General features: G+C 36.7%; 1 protein-coding gene across 1 annotated transcript in view; it reads left to right on the top strand.

Annotated features, from left to right (window-relative positions):
- Positions 1-14,865, top strand: part of CWF19L2 (CWF19 like cell cycle control factor 2) — a 195,461-nt gene that overhangs the window by 31,558 nt on the left and 149,038 nt on the right. The window lies entirely within an intron of this gene.

Raw genomic sequence — 14,865 nt, 5'->3', positions numbered from 1 at the left:
AAACTGTATTGACTTTATAATTAAGTAGCTGCCCATTTGGAACTTTGGGGCCAGAGGTTTTTGGAATATCTTTACTAAGTTCTGTTTTGTCTCTGAGTTAGACCTGAGGAAGTTAGGGGGAAAGTACCAAAGGGGGGTAACCAGTGGGTAGTAGAGCAAGAAAGAGGAGCTGCATGAAGTCAGGAAGTTGATTTTACCCATTGTGATTACATGCTTTCTTCTGAAATCATGCTCTGCTGTTTGTGGGCATGAATGGTCTGGTATGTTCAGGTATCCCTGGCTTATGATCTTCGGTTTTGCACATATTCGTCTGTTCTCTATATCAAACAACGGAATGTAGTAAACTCTTGAGTATCTTTAATACATTGAAATAGTGATTAGTTTTTCTTAGAAATACTGTTACAGAAAACTACCTTTCCTTTCCTAAGAAGCTATAGTACTTTGTCATGCTTATCTTACCAACTTTCCAGCATTGAATTACAGCTTTTCTAATTAATATAATCTTTTCTTACAAATTCTTATATAAACTTCTCTGATTCAAGTAAGTCAGTGTCTGTTGACTTGCTCATTTGCTTATGTAATTTTTGTCTTTTTTTTTTTTTTTGCATCTAAATCATCTTTTCCATTCCTGCTGCTACTCCTAGTTTAAATGCCATTTGTTAGTTGTATGTCTTCACCTCTTTGTCTCATTTATATCATCTTTACTGGAGCTGAGTTAATATATGAAGTGAACTGAAGACAGCCCCTGGAACTAAGAACCGGTTAACGTTAAATATTATTATGGTTCAGACCCTAATTTATTCTTGCCTGGGCAGTTACAATAACGTTTTTGTTTTTCAGCATCCTACAACTGATGTCAGACTAACTTTTTCAAACTACAGCTTTTGTCATGGTATTATTCTGTTTAGAAATCTTCAGTGATTGAAGTTAAGGGGAATGTGTCTTTGCTGTTTGTAGTATTTCCTTTTCCGTGGATGATGCTCTGCTAGTGGTGTTTCATGCCACCCTCCTTTCTCATTCTGTCTTTGAGGATATGAAGTACATTTTCTATTAGAAAATTTGCAAAGAATAAACTGGGTGTACTTGGCTTAGCCCTGCCTTTCCTGCTTATGGAACAGACTGCTTGAAGAGATTGTGTGGGGAATGATATGAAGTGCGGGGTTGGTTCAGTGCATTCTACACCTGGGAAAATCTGCCTCATTGTGGGGTTAACAGATGCATTTGTTGTTCACTGAAAGAAAAATTCCAATTTAGCTTTCATTAGCAATAAAGGTAATTTTTGTCTTTTATTTCTTATGCTTTTTTTATGTTTCTTAACTTGCTCAGAGCCTAGATTGAAAAGAAAGGTGCTATATTTATTATTCTCTTTTAAAGACCACAAAATGCTGCCTGCAAATAGAGTCCAAACACATTAGATTGGACTCTTTCCTTTGGGTGATCTGCATCTCAACCAAAATAGTTTAATTAATTTCTGTTGTATTTCTCTGCAAATTCCTGTCTCTGAATTTTTGTTCATCTGGATTTTTCTAAGTACATGCCCTCTATCCCTGTATGACTGCATCCTGTTTATCCTTCAAGGCCTAACTTGATATATATGATGAAATTTTTATTATTTTGCTTGATTGAAATATATCTCTGCTTCCTTTATGTTCCCATAGCACTTTATTTGTTCCTTTAGTATATAGTACTTGTAGTTTTCTATAAAGCACTGTAGTTTAATAGTCTTATCCTGTTTCCCTTATGAGATTATAAACTTTTTGGGAAACTGTAGGTGCTTCTTTTTTTTTTAATGTATTTGAAATTGTACAGTATTATTCTTTTACCCATGAATTTATTTTGCTGCTCTGTAAATGCCTGGATTTAGTCCTGATGTATGATAACCTGTAGTAATTTTTGACTTTTGCTTAGGTAAGAATTCAGATTATTGTGTACAGAAGTAAATCATCTAGACTAATGAGTGAGACAAGCCAGTTTTCAAACATCCATATATTTTCTTTCTTCAAATGATGGTTACAGTTTTTATAATAAGTATTTAAAAGTTTTATTGTATTTTTAATTTAATCTAATTTTTAATTGAGGTATGGTTGATATACAGTATTAGTTTCAGGTGTACACCTTAGTGATTCAATATTTTTATAGATTATATTCCATTTAAAGTTATTATAAAACAATGGCTATAATTCCCTGTGCTGTACAATATATCCTTGTAGTTTATTTACTTTATACATAGTAGTTTGTACATCTTAATCCCCCACCTCTGTTGAGCCCCTTGACCTTACCTTTCCTCACTGGTGACCACTAGTTCTATCTGTGAGTCTGTTTTGTTATATATTCATTTTATTCCACATATAAGTAATAACTACAGTATTTGGCTTATTTCACTAAGCATAAAATCCTGTAGGTCCATCCATATTGTTGGAAATGGCAGAACTTCATTTATTTTTATGGTTGAGAAATATTCCTCTGTGTGTGTGTGTGTGTGTGTGTTTGTGTGTATGTATCACAACTTCTTTATTCATTCATCTATTGATGGATACTTAGGTTGCTTCCATATCTTGGCTGTTGTGAATAATTCTGCTATGAACATTGTGTGCATATATCTTTTTGAATTAGTCTTTTCATTTTCTTTGAATATATACCTCAGGAGTGGAATTTTTGGATCATATGGTAGTTCTTTTTTTAGTTTTTTGAGGAAAGTTCTTATTGTTTTCCATAGTGGCTGTACCAATTTACATTCCTACTAGAAATGTACTAGGATTCTCTTTTCTCCACGTCACCAACATGTTATTTGTGATCTTTTTGATGATGGCCATTCTGACAGGTGTGAGGTGGTACCTCATTGTGGTTTTGATTTGCAATTCCTTGATGATTAGTGATGTTGAGAATCTTTTCATGTGCCTGTTGGCCATATGTATGTTTTCTTTGGAAAAATGTCAATTCAGGTCTCTGCCCATTTTTTTAATTGGGTTGTTTTTTTTGATAGTGAGTTGTATGAGCTGTTTATATATTTTGAATATTAACCCCTTATCAGAAATATCATTTGCAAATATTTTCTCCCATTCAGTAGGTTGTCTTTCCTTTTGTTGATGGTTTCCTTTGCAGTGTCAAAGCTTTTAAGTTTAATTAGGTTCCATTTGTTTATTCTGGGTTTTTTTCCTTTACTTGAGGTGACAGATCCAGAAAAATACTGCTACAATTTATTGGAAAGAGTGTTTAGCCTATGTTTTCTTCGAGATTTCTGGTTTCTGTTCTTACATTTAGGTCTTCAATCCGTTTTGAGTTTATTCTTTGTATATGTGTTAGAGAATGTTCTAATTTCATTCTTTTACATATAGTTGTCCATTGTCGTAGCACCACTGACTGCAGAGACTGTTTTTCTCCATTGTATATTCTTGTCTCCTTTGTCATAGATCAATTGAACCACTGGTGTGTGCGTTCATTTCTTAGCTGCCTATTCTGTTCTATTGATCTATGTGTGTGTTTTTGTGCCAGTACCATACTGTTTGGATTACTGTAGCTTTGTAGTAATGTCTAAAGTGAGCAAGCATGATACCTCCAGCTTTGTTCTTTTTTCTCAAGATTGTCTTGGCTATTTGGGGTCTTTTGTTGTTCCATGTAAATTTTAAGATTATTAATTCTAAATCTTTGAAAAATGTCTTGGGTATTTTGATAGGGATTGCTTTGGGTAGTATGGACATTATAATAGCATTCTAACAATTTGTGAACATGGTATATCTTTCTGTTTCTTTTATCATCTTTAATTTCCTTCATTGTTGTCCTATAGTTTTCAGAGTATAGGTCCTTTACCTCCTTGGTTAAGTTTATTCCCAGGTATTTTATTCTTTTTTGATTCAATTGTAAATGGGATTTTTTTTCTTGAATTCTCTTTCTGATAATTCATCACTAGTATTTAGAAAAGCAACAGATTTCAGTATGCTAATCTGTATTTTGAACTTTTATAAAATTTTATTTCTTAGTTTTAATAGTTTTCTGGTGAAGACTTTAGGGTTTTCTATATATAGTATCATGTCATGGGCAAATAGTGTCAGTTTTACTTCTTCCTTTCCAATTTTGATGCCTTTTATTTCTTTTTCTTGTCTGATTGATGTCGTTACATCTTCCAATACTGTGTTGAATGAAAGTGGAGACACTGGGCAACATTGTCTTGTTCCTGATTTTATTTTTTTATACTTGATTTAATGAAAAATTTTTTTATTGCAGTATAATTGCTTTACAATGTTGTGTTAGTTTCTGCTGCAGAACAAAGTGAATCAGCTATATGTATACATATATTTCCTCCCTCTTGAGCCTCCCTCCAACCCCCACCCCATCCCACCCATCTAGGTCATTACAGAGCACCGAGCTGAGCTCCCTGTGCTATACAGCAGCTTCCCACTAGCTATTTATTTTACACATGGTAGTGTATATAGGTCAATGCCACTCTCTCAATTCGTCCCACTCTCCCCTTCCCCCACATGTCCAGAAGTCCTTTCTCTACATCTACATTTCTTTTCCTGCCCTGGAAATAGGTTCTTCAGTACCATTTTTCTAGATTCCATATATATGCCTTAATGTACAGTATTTGTTTTTCTCTTTCTGACTTACTTCACTCTGTATGACAGACTCTAGGATCATCCTCATCAATAAAAATGACCCAATTTTCTTACTTTTTATGGCTGAGTAATATTCCATTGTATATATGCAACACATCTTCTTTATCCATTCATCTGTCGATGAACATATAGGTTGCTTCCATGTCCTGGCTATTGTAAATAGTGCTGCAGTGAACATTGTGGTACATGTATTTTTTGAATTATGGTTTTCTCAGGGTATATGTGCAGTAGTTGGATTGCCGGGCCATATGGTAGTTTTATTTTTAGTTTTTTAAGGAACCTCCATTCTGTTCTCCAAAGTGGCTGTATCAATTTATGTTTTCACCAACAGTGCGAGAGGGTTCCCTTTTCTCCACACCCTCTCCAGCATTTATTGTTTGTAGATTTCTTGATAATGGCCATTCTGACTGGTGTGAGGTGATACCTCATATTAGTTTTGATTTGCATCTTTCTAATAATTAGTGATGTTGAGCATCTTTGCATGTATTTGTTGGCCAACTGTATGTCTTCTTTGGAGAAATGTCTATTTAGGTCTTTGACCCATTTTTGGATTGGGTTGTTTTGATATTTAGCCGTATGAGCTGTGTGTATATTTTGGAGATTAGTCCTTTGTCACTTGCTTTGTTTGCAAATATTTTCTCCATTCTGAGGGTTGTCGTTTTGTCTTGTTTATGGCTTCACTTGCTGTGCAAAAGCTTTTAAGTTTCATTAGGTCCCATTTATTTATTTTTGTTTTTAGTTTCATTACTCTAGGAGGTGAGTCAAAAAGGATCTTGTGATTTATGTCAAAGAGTGTTCTTCCTATGTTTTCTTCTAAGAGTTTTATAGTGTCTAGCCTTAAATTTAGGTCTTTAATCCATTTTGAGTTTATTTATGTGTATGGTGTTAGGGAGTGTTCTAATTTCATTCTTTTACATGCTGCTGTCCAGTTTCCCCTGCACCATTTATTGAAGAGACTGTCTTTTCTCCATTGTATATTCTTGTCTCCTTTGTCAAAGATCAGGTGGCCGTAAGTGTGTGGGTTTATCTCTGAGCTTTCTTTTCTGTTCCATTGATCTATATTTCTGTTTTTGTGTCAGTACCATACTGTCTTGATTACTGTAGCTTTGTAGTATAGTCTGAAGTGAGAGATCCTGATTCCTCCAGCTCCATTTTCTTTCTGAAGATTGTTTTGGCTATTTGGGGTCTTTTGTGTTTCCATACAATTTGAAAATTTTTCCTCTAATTCTGTTCAAAATGCCATTGGTAATTTGATAGGGATTGCATTGAATCTGTAGATTGCTTTGGGTAGTATAGTCATTTTCACAGTGTTGATTCTTCCAGTCCAAGAACATGGATCTCTCCATTTGTTTGTGTCATTTCTTATTTCTTTCTTCAGTGTCCTATAGTTTTCTGCATACAGGTCTTTTGCCGCCTCAGGTAGGTTTATTCCTAGGTATTTTATTCTTTTTGTTGCAGTGGTAAATGGGAGTTTTTCCTTAATTTCTCTTTCTGATTTTTCAGTGTTAGTATATAGTAATGCAAGAGATTTCTGTATTAATTTTGTGTTCTTTGCCTTTACTAAATTCATTGATTAGCTCTAGTAGTTTTCTGGTGGCATCTTTAGGATTTTCCAAGTATAGTATCATGTCATCTGCAAACAATGACAGTTGCACTTCTTCATTTCCAGTTTGTATTCCAGTTTTTATTCCTTTATTTCTTTTTCTTCTCTGATTGCTGTGGCTAGGAATTCCAAAGCTATGTTGAATAATAGTGGTGAGAGTGAGCATGCTTGTTACTGATGTTAGAGGAAATGCTTTCAGTTTTTCACCATTGAGAATAATGTTTGCTGTGGGTTTGTCGTATATGGCCTTCATTATGTTGAGGTAGGTTCTCTCTAAGCCCACTTTCTGGAGAGTTTTTTTAATCATAAATGGGTGTTGAATTTTGTCTAAAGCTTTTTCTGCATCTGTTGAGATTATCATATGGTTTTTATCCTTCAGTTTGTTAACATGGTGTATCACATTGTGTGATTTGTGTATATTGAAGAATCTTGCATCCTTGGGATAAATCTCACTTCATCATGGTGTATCATCCTTTTAATGTTTTGCTGGATTCTGTTTGCTAGTAGTTTGTTGAGGATTTTTATATCTATGTTCATCGGTGGTATTGACCTGTAATCTTCTTTTTTGTGTGATATCTTTGTCTGGTTTTGGTATCAGGGTGATGGTGGCCTTGTAGAATGAGTTTGGGAGTGTTCCTCCCTCTGCAATTTTTTGGAAGAGTTTCAAAAGGATAGATGTTAGCTCTTTTCTAAATCTTTGTTAGAATTCGCCTGTGAAGCCATTTGGCCCTGATCTTTTGTTTGTTGGGAGTTTTTAAATCACAGTTTCAATTTCAGTACTTGTGATTGGTCTGTTTATATTTTCTGTTTCTTCCTGGTTCAGTTTTGGAAGGGTGTACCTTTCTAAGAATTTGTCTGTTATTTCTAGGTTGTCCATTTTTTGGCATATGGTTGCTTGTAGTAGTCTCTTAACAATATTTTGTATTTCTGTGGTGATAGTTGTAACTTCTTTTTTATTTCTAATTTTACTGATTTTAGTCCTCTCTCTTTTTTTCTTGATAAGTTTGGCTAGTGGTTTATCAATTTTATCTTCTCAGAGACCCAGCTTTTAGTTTCATTGATTTTTGCTATTGTTTTCATTGTTCTATTTCATTTATTTCTGCTTTGATTTTTATGATTTCTTTCCTTCTATTAACCTAGGGCTTTGTTTGTTCTTCTTTTTCTAGTTGATTTATGTTTAAGATTAGTTTGTTTATTTGAGATTTTTCTTGTTTCTTGAGGTAGGATTGTATTGGTATAAACTTTCCTCTTAGAACTGCTTTTGCTGCCTCCCATAGATTTTATGTCCTTGTGCTTTCAATGTCATTTGATTCTAGGTATTTTTTGATTTCCTCTTTGATTTTTTTCAGTGATCTCTTGGTTATTTAGTAGCACATTTGTGTGTTGTGTTATTTACAGGTTTTTTTCCCTGTAATTGATAGCTAATCTCACATTGTTGTCCAAAAAGATGCTTGATATGATTTCTATTTTCTAAAATTTATTGAGGCTTGATTTGTGACCCAAGATGTGATATATCCTGGAGAATGTTCTGTGTGCACTTAAGAATAAAGTTTTTCTGCTTTTGGATCGAATGTCCTGCAGATATCAGTTAAGTCCATCTGGTCTAATGTGCCATTTAAGGCTTGTGTGTCCTTGTTAATTTTTTTTTCTGGATGATTTGTCCATTGGTGTAAGTGTAAAGTCTCCCACTACTATTGTGTTACTGTTGATTTCCCCTTTTATGACTGTTAGCATTTGCCTTATGTATTGAGTTGCTTCTATGTTGGATGCACAAATAGTTAGAATTGTTATGTCTTCCTCTTGGATTGATCACTGAATCACTATGTAGTGTCCTTCTTTGCCTCTTGTAATAGTTTTATTTTAAAGTTTATTTTATTTGATATGAGTATTGGTACTCCAGCTTTCTTTTGATTTCCATTTGCGTGGAATATCTTTTTCTATCCCCTCACTTTCAGTCTGCATGTGTCCTTATGTCTGAAATGGGTCTCTTGTAGACAACATGTATAAGGGTCTTATTTTTGTATCCATTCAGAAAGTCAGTGTCTTTTGGTTGAAGGATTTAATCCGTTTACATTTAAAGTAACATGTATGTTCTTATTACCATATTTTTTATTGTTTTGGCTTTGTTTTTGTAGGTTATTTTCCTTCTCTTGTTTTTCTTGCCTATAACAGTTCCTTTAGCATTTGTCATAAAGCTTGTTTGGTGGTGCTGAATTCTCTTAACTTTTGCTTGTCTGTTAGGCTTTTGATTTCTCTGTTGCATCTGAATGAGATCCTTGCTGGATAGAGTAATATTGGTTGTATGTTTTTCCCTTTCATCAATTTAAATATATCTTGCCTCTCCCTTCTGGCCTGCAGAGTTTATGCTGAAAGATCAGCTGTTAACCTTATGGGAATTCCCTTTTATATTTTTTGTTCCTTTTTCCTTGCTGCTTTTAATATTTTTTCGTTGTGTTAAGTTTTGTTAGTTTGATTAATATGTGACTTGGCATGTTTCTCCTTGGGTTTATCTTGTATGGGACTCTGCGTTTCCTGGACTTGATTGACTGTTTCCTTTCCCATGTTAGGTTTTTGTCTATAATCTCTTCAAATACTTTCTCAGACCATTTCACTTTCCCTTCTAATTCTGGGACCCCTATAATTCAAATGCTGGTGTGCTAAATGTTGTGCCAGTGGTCTCTGAGACTGTCCTCAATTCTTTTCATTGTTCTTTCTTTATTCTGCTTTGTGGCAGTTATTTCCACCATTCTTTTTTTTGTTTTTAGCATGTTTACTGGAGTATAATTGCTTTGCAATGGTGTGTTAGTTTTTGCTATATTTTCACCATTCTGTCTTTCAGCTCACTTATCCATTCTTCTGTCTCAGTTATTCTGCTATTGATTCCTTCTAGTGTATTTTTAATTTCAGTTATTGTGTTGTTCATCACTGATTGTTTTTTAGTTTTTCTAGGTCCTTGTTAAACATTTCTTTCATCTTCTCGATCCTTTCTATTTCCGAGATTTTGGATCATCTTTACTATCATTACTCTGAATTCTTTTCAGATAGATTGCCTATTTCCCTTCTTGTATTTGGTCTTGTGCCTTTTTACCTTGCTCCTTCATCTGCAAGGTATTTCTCTGTTTTCTTATTTTGCTTAACTTACTGTGTTTGAGGTCTCCTTTCCACAGGCTGCAGGGTCGGAGTTCCTCTTTCTTCTGGTCTCTGCCCCCAGTGGGTGAGGTTTGGCCAGTGGCTTTTGTAGGCTTCTTGGTGGGAGGGCTGGTGCCTGTGTTCTGGTGGGTGGAGTTGAGTCCTTTACATCTGTTGGAAAGGGCCATGTCATGTGGTGTGTTTGGGGTGTCTGTGAGCTTAGTACGACTTTAGGCAGCCTGTCTGCTGATGGGTGAGTATGTGTTCCTGTTTTGCTTGTTGTTTGGTGTGAGGCAACTAGTGCTGGGGGCTGCAGGCATTTGGGTGGAGCTGGTTCTTGAATTCGGATAGAGACCTCTGTGAGAGCTTTTGCTGATTAATATTTTCTGGGACTGGGAATTCTCAGGAAGTCCAGTATCCTGGACTCTATCCTCCTCCCCCAGAGGCTCAGGCCCATCTTTTGGTTGGGGAACAAAGACCCCACAAGCAGCTTGTCATGGATTAAAGAAAAAAAAAGAGACAAAACTCCAAATGGTAAAAGCAAAATCAAATGAGCAAAAACAAAGAAACAAACAAACACACACACACACACACACACACACAGAGAAGAAACAAAAACAGAACCAAAGAAAACAGAAAACAAGAGAACAGCCAAAGAATCCCAAGGCAAAATTAAACAATTAAAAACAAAACTAACAAAAACAAAATACCAAAATCAAAGCAGAGTGCCAACTGAAGAATAAAGCAAAGAAAACAAAACAGACAAAAATGATTCAAAAAAAAAGAAATGAGGGGCTTCCCTGGTGGCTCAGTGGTTGGGAGTCTGCCTGCCGATGCAGGGGACACGGGTTCGTGCCCCGGTCTGGGAAAATCCCACATGCCGCGGAGCGGCTAGGCCCGTGAGCCGTGGCCGCTGGGCCTGTGCGTCTGGAGCCTGTGCTCCGCAATGGGAGAGGCCATAGCAGTGAGAGGCCCGCGTACTGCAAAAAAAAGAAAAGAAAAAAAAAATAGTAATGCCAAAAAAAAAAAAAAAATAGTAATGGGTACAAAACCCACAAAACAGAAGAGCAAAGAGAAAATGGAAATATAAAAAAATTTTTTAAATATATTAAAAAATGATGAAAAAGCACAGAACAGCAGAAAAGCAAAGTAAAAGTAGAAATATAAGAAGATCAAAAGTATGTTAAAAAAAACCTTGAGACTCAATAAAAGTAAAAAAAAAAACAAACCCCAAACCAATAGCAACAACAACAAAGAAAAAGAAAAAAAACAAAACAACAGACTTAACAACAGAATGAATCAAAACTGAGTAAAATTAATAGTAATAATAATGTTTTCCTGGGGTCTCAGCTGTTATTGTCCTTGCCGTGAGCTACAGCCCACCCCTGCCTCCTCAGGAGACCCTCCAGTGCCTCTGTGCTGGTCTCTGGACCTGCTGTGGGCCCTGTGGGGACAGCTGAGACTCTGATCTGGCCCCACTCATGTGTGTGCTTGCCCCCAAAGTCCACAGCTGTCAGTGCTAGACCGTTTTCATTTGTGGGAGTACTCATTGTCCTTTCAGATATTCCATAGGCACAGTATCTACTTAGCTGATTACGGGGATTTAATTTGCCAGTTATGTAACTGATGGAAAGATTTTTGTTTCTCTTTTTTAGTTGCCCCACCCCTGGGGCTCAGCTGTGGTTTTATCCCCATCTATGTGTGTGGGCCACCCACAGGAGTCTGCTCCTGAGGCTTCCCTGGAGCAGTTGGGTCTGTCCTGGTGAGGACAGGGCATGGAGGTGGCATGGCTACTTGGATAGTGGGAGCCCTGGCAGCGCCAGGTGCGTGGGGGAGCTGGCGGCCATGGGCGCAAGAGATATGGCCCTAGTGGGAACCTTTTCTAGTGCCCAGTGGCATGCATGCGAGGGCCAGCCCTGGTCAGTCTGTTTTTAGTGCCTGGCAGCAGGTGTGCAAGGGCTAGCCCTGTCTGGTTTTTTTGTAGTGCCCAGCGACAGGCTCATGAGGGCCAGCCCTGGCAGGGCCTTTTGTATTGCCTGGTGCTAGGTGCTGGCATGTGGGGAGAGACTGGCTACAATGGTGGCTCCACCCCCTGCATGTGACTCAGCAGTAGTGCCCTGCTTCCATGGCATTCCGGTTTTCCTCCATAGGCATTCTCTGTTGCTATTTCCTCCCTCCTGTTCCCTCACACCATCTCCCCACAGCCAACAGCAGTTCTTGCCCCGGGTTTACTCTCCATTCCCCATGCTCCAGTTCCCAGCCCCCATGTGCACTGTTGGACACACATCCCAATCCGGGGCACTTAGGGCCATGGTACAGACCGTCTGTGTAGTTTTCACTCTGTCCCATCTGCCACAGGTCGGTCGCTTCACCCTCCATCAACAGCCTCAAATGCTTCCCTTCTCTCCCAACTGATTTCCTCATTGGTGAGGGGGCTTCCCCGGATGAGGGAATTTCTCTCCTGCTTCAGCTCCCACCACTGGCATGCAGGTCCTGTCCCGCTTCCTCTCCTCCTCCTTCTCCCTTCTTTCTTTCTTCCTACCCAGTTATGCAGGGATCTTTATAGTCCTTTCCGGTGTATAAGGTCTTCTGCTAGTGTATAGCTGGTGTTCTGTGAGAATTGTTGCATCTATAAATGTATTCCTGATGCATCCATGGAGAGAGAGGAACTCCACATCCTCCTACTCCTCCGCTGTCTTGGAACCCCTTTGTTCCTGATTTTAGAGGAAAAGTTTTCAGCTTTTCATCATCAAGTATGAGGTTAGCTGTGGATTTGTCACAAATGGTCTTTATTATGTTGAGATATTTTCCCTCTATACCAACTTTGATGAGAGTTTTTGTCACCAAAGGATGTTGAATTTTGTCAAATGCTTTTTGTGTGTCTGTTGAGATGATCATGTGATTTTTTTTCCTCCTTTTGTTAATGTGGTGTATCATATTGATTGGTTTGCAAATATTGAACCATCCCTGGAATAAATCTCACTTGACCATTATGTATGATCCGTTTTATATACTGTTGAATTTGGTTTGCTGATATTTTCTTGAGGGTATTTGGATCTTCATTCATTGGAGATATTCACCTGTCATTTTTTTTTTTGGTAGTGTCTTTATTTTATTTTAGTATCAGGGTAATTAGCGATGGCCTCATAGAATTAATTTGGGAATGTTCCCTCTTCTTCAATTTTTTGGAGGAGTTTGAGAAGGTATAGATATTAGTTCTTTTATATATGTTTGGTAGACTTCTCCCAGGAATGGATTTGTTCCTGAACTTCTGTTTGCTGAGAGTTTTTTAAAGTACAAATTCAATTTTACTACTAGTGATCTTTCTGTTCATATGGTCTATTTTGTCCTGATTCAGTCTTGTAAGTTTTTATGTTTGTAGAAGTTTGTTTATTACTTCTAGGTTGTCCAATTTGTTGGCATATTAATTGTTCATAGTATTCTGTTTTGATATTTTTGTATCTCTGTGATAGCAGTTGTTATTTTTCCTCTTTCATTTCTTATTTTATTTGGGTCCTCTCTCTTTTTTTCTTGATGAATCTGCCTAAAGGCTTATCAGTTTTGTTTATCTTTTCAAAACATCAACTCTTGGTTTCATTGGTCATTTCTATTTTTTTTTCTTTTTTGTTCTTTGTTTTATTTATTTCCTCTCTGATGTGAATTGCTTTCTTTCTGCTTTTGTTTGTTCTTCTTTTTCTAATTCCATTAGATGGTAGGTTAGGTTGTTAATGAGATTTTTCTTGTTTCTTGAGGTTGGCCTTTTACTGCTATAAACTTACCTTTAGAACTACTTTTGCTGTGTAGCACAGATTTTGGAAAGTTGTGTTATTTTCATTTGTCTAGAGGTTTTGTTTGATTTCCTCTTTGATTTCTTCATTGACCCATTGGTTTTTCTTTTAGTAGCATATTGTTGAGTCTCCACATTTTGTGTTTTTTCCATTTTTCTTCCCGTTAATTGATTTCTAGTTTCATGCCTTGTGGTTGGAAAAACTGCTTGATATAATTTCTATCTTCTTAAATTAGTTGAGACTTGTTGTTTGGCCTCCTATGTGATCTATTCTGGAAAATGTTCCATATGCACTTGAAAAGAATGTTTATTCTACTGTTTTTGGATGGAATGTCCTGTAGATATCTACTAAGCCCATCTGGTCCAAAGTATCATTTAAGATTACTGTTTGGGCTTCCCTGGTGGTGCAGTGGTTGAGAGTCTGCCTGCCGATGCAGGGGACATGGGTTCGTGCCCCGGTCCGGGAAGATCCCACATGCCGCAGAGCGGCTGGGCCCATGAGCCATGACTGCTGAGCCTGTGTGTCCGGAGCCTGTGCTCCACAACAGGAGAGGCCACAACAGTGAGAGGCCCACGTACCACAAAAAAAAAAAAAAAAAAAAAAAGATTACTGTTTTCTTGTCTGGATGATTTGTTCATTGATGTAAGTGCGGTGTTAAAATCCTCTTCTGTTATTTGTTATTGTCAATTTCTCCCTTTATGTCTGTTAATATTTGCTATATATATATATTTAGGTGCTCCTATATTAGGTGCATATATGTTAATGAGTGTTATCTCCTCCTCTTGCATTGAAATCCTTTTTGTTAATAATGCCCTTCTTTATCTTTTTTTATTGACTTTATTTTAAAATTTGTCTGAAGTGAGTACTTCTACCCCTGCTTTCTTGTCATTTCCATTTGCATGAATTATTTTTTTCTATCCTGTCACTTCCAGTTTATGTGTTTGTCTTTATGTTTGAAGTGAGTCTCTTACAAGAAGCATTTAGATGGGTCTTGTTTTTTTTTTATCCAATCAGCTGCTCTGTGTCTTTTGATTGGATCATTTAGTCCATTTACATTTGAAGTGATTATTGATAGGCGTGTCCTTATTCCCATTTTGTTACTTGTTTACTGGTTGGTTTTTCAGTTCTTCTTTGTTCTTTTCTTTTAGTTCCTTCCCTTGGGGTTTGATGATTTTCTTTAGTGGTATGCCTGTGTTCCTTTTTCTTTAGATTTTTTGTATGTAGTACAGGTTTTTGATTTGCAGTTACCATATGGTTCATATATGTTGACCTATAACTATATTTACATGTTTTAAACTGGTAGTCATTTAAGTTCAAACACATTCTAAACGATTTACATTTTTCTAAACCCCTTCACCACATTTTGTGTTTTTAATGATGTATTTTACATATTCATGTTTTCCCTTAACTGTTCGTTGTAGATATAGTTGATTTCACAGTTTTTTGTCTTAATCTTAGTAAGAGCCTATTTAAGTGATTGAGTCATAGGCTTTACTATATATTTGCCTTTACTAGTGGGATTTTCCCTTTCCTATAGATTCTTACTTGTTGTAGCTTTTACTTTTCCACTTAGAGAAAATGCTTTAACATTTTTTTAGGGTTGGGTTAGTACCCTCTGTGCTTCTTGTACTTGGATTTCTGTTTCCTTCTTCAGGTTCTGGTAGTCCATAATTTCATCAAACACGTTTTTGCCCTGCCTCTCTCTCTCTTCTCCTACTAGGACCCCTAGAGT

The sequence above is a fragment of the Leucopleurus acutus genome, assembly GCF_964270905.1.
Source record: "Leucopleurus acutus genome assembly, chromosome: 8".
NCBI classification, from domain to species: domain Eukaryota; kingdom Metazoa; phylum Chordata; class Mammalia; order Artiodactyla; family Delphinidae; genus Leucopleurus; species Leucopleurus acutus.
This window is presented reverse-complemented; position numbering and strand designations above follow the sequence as displayed.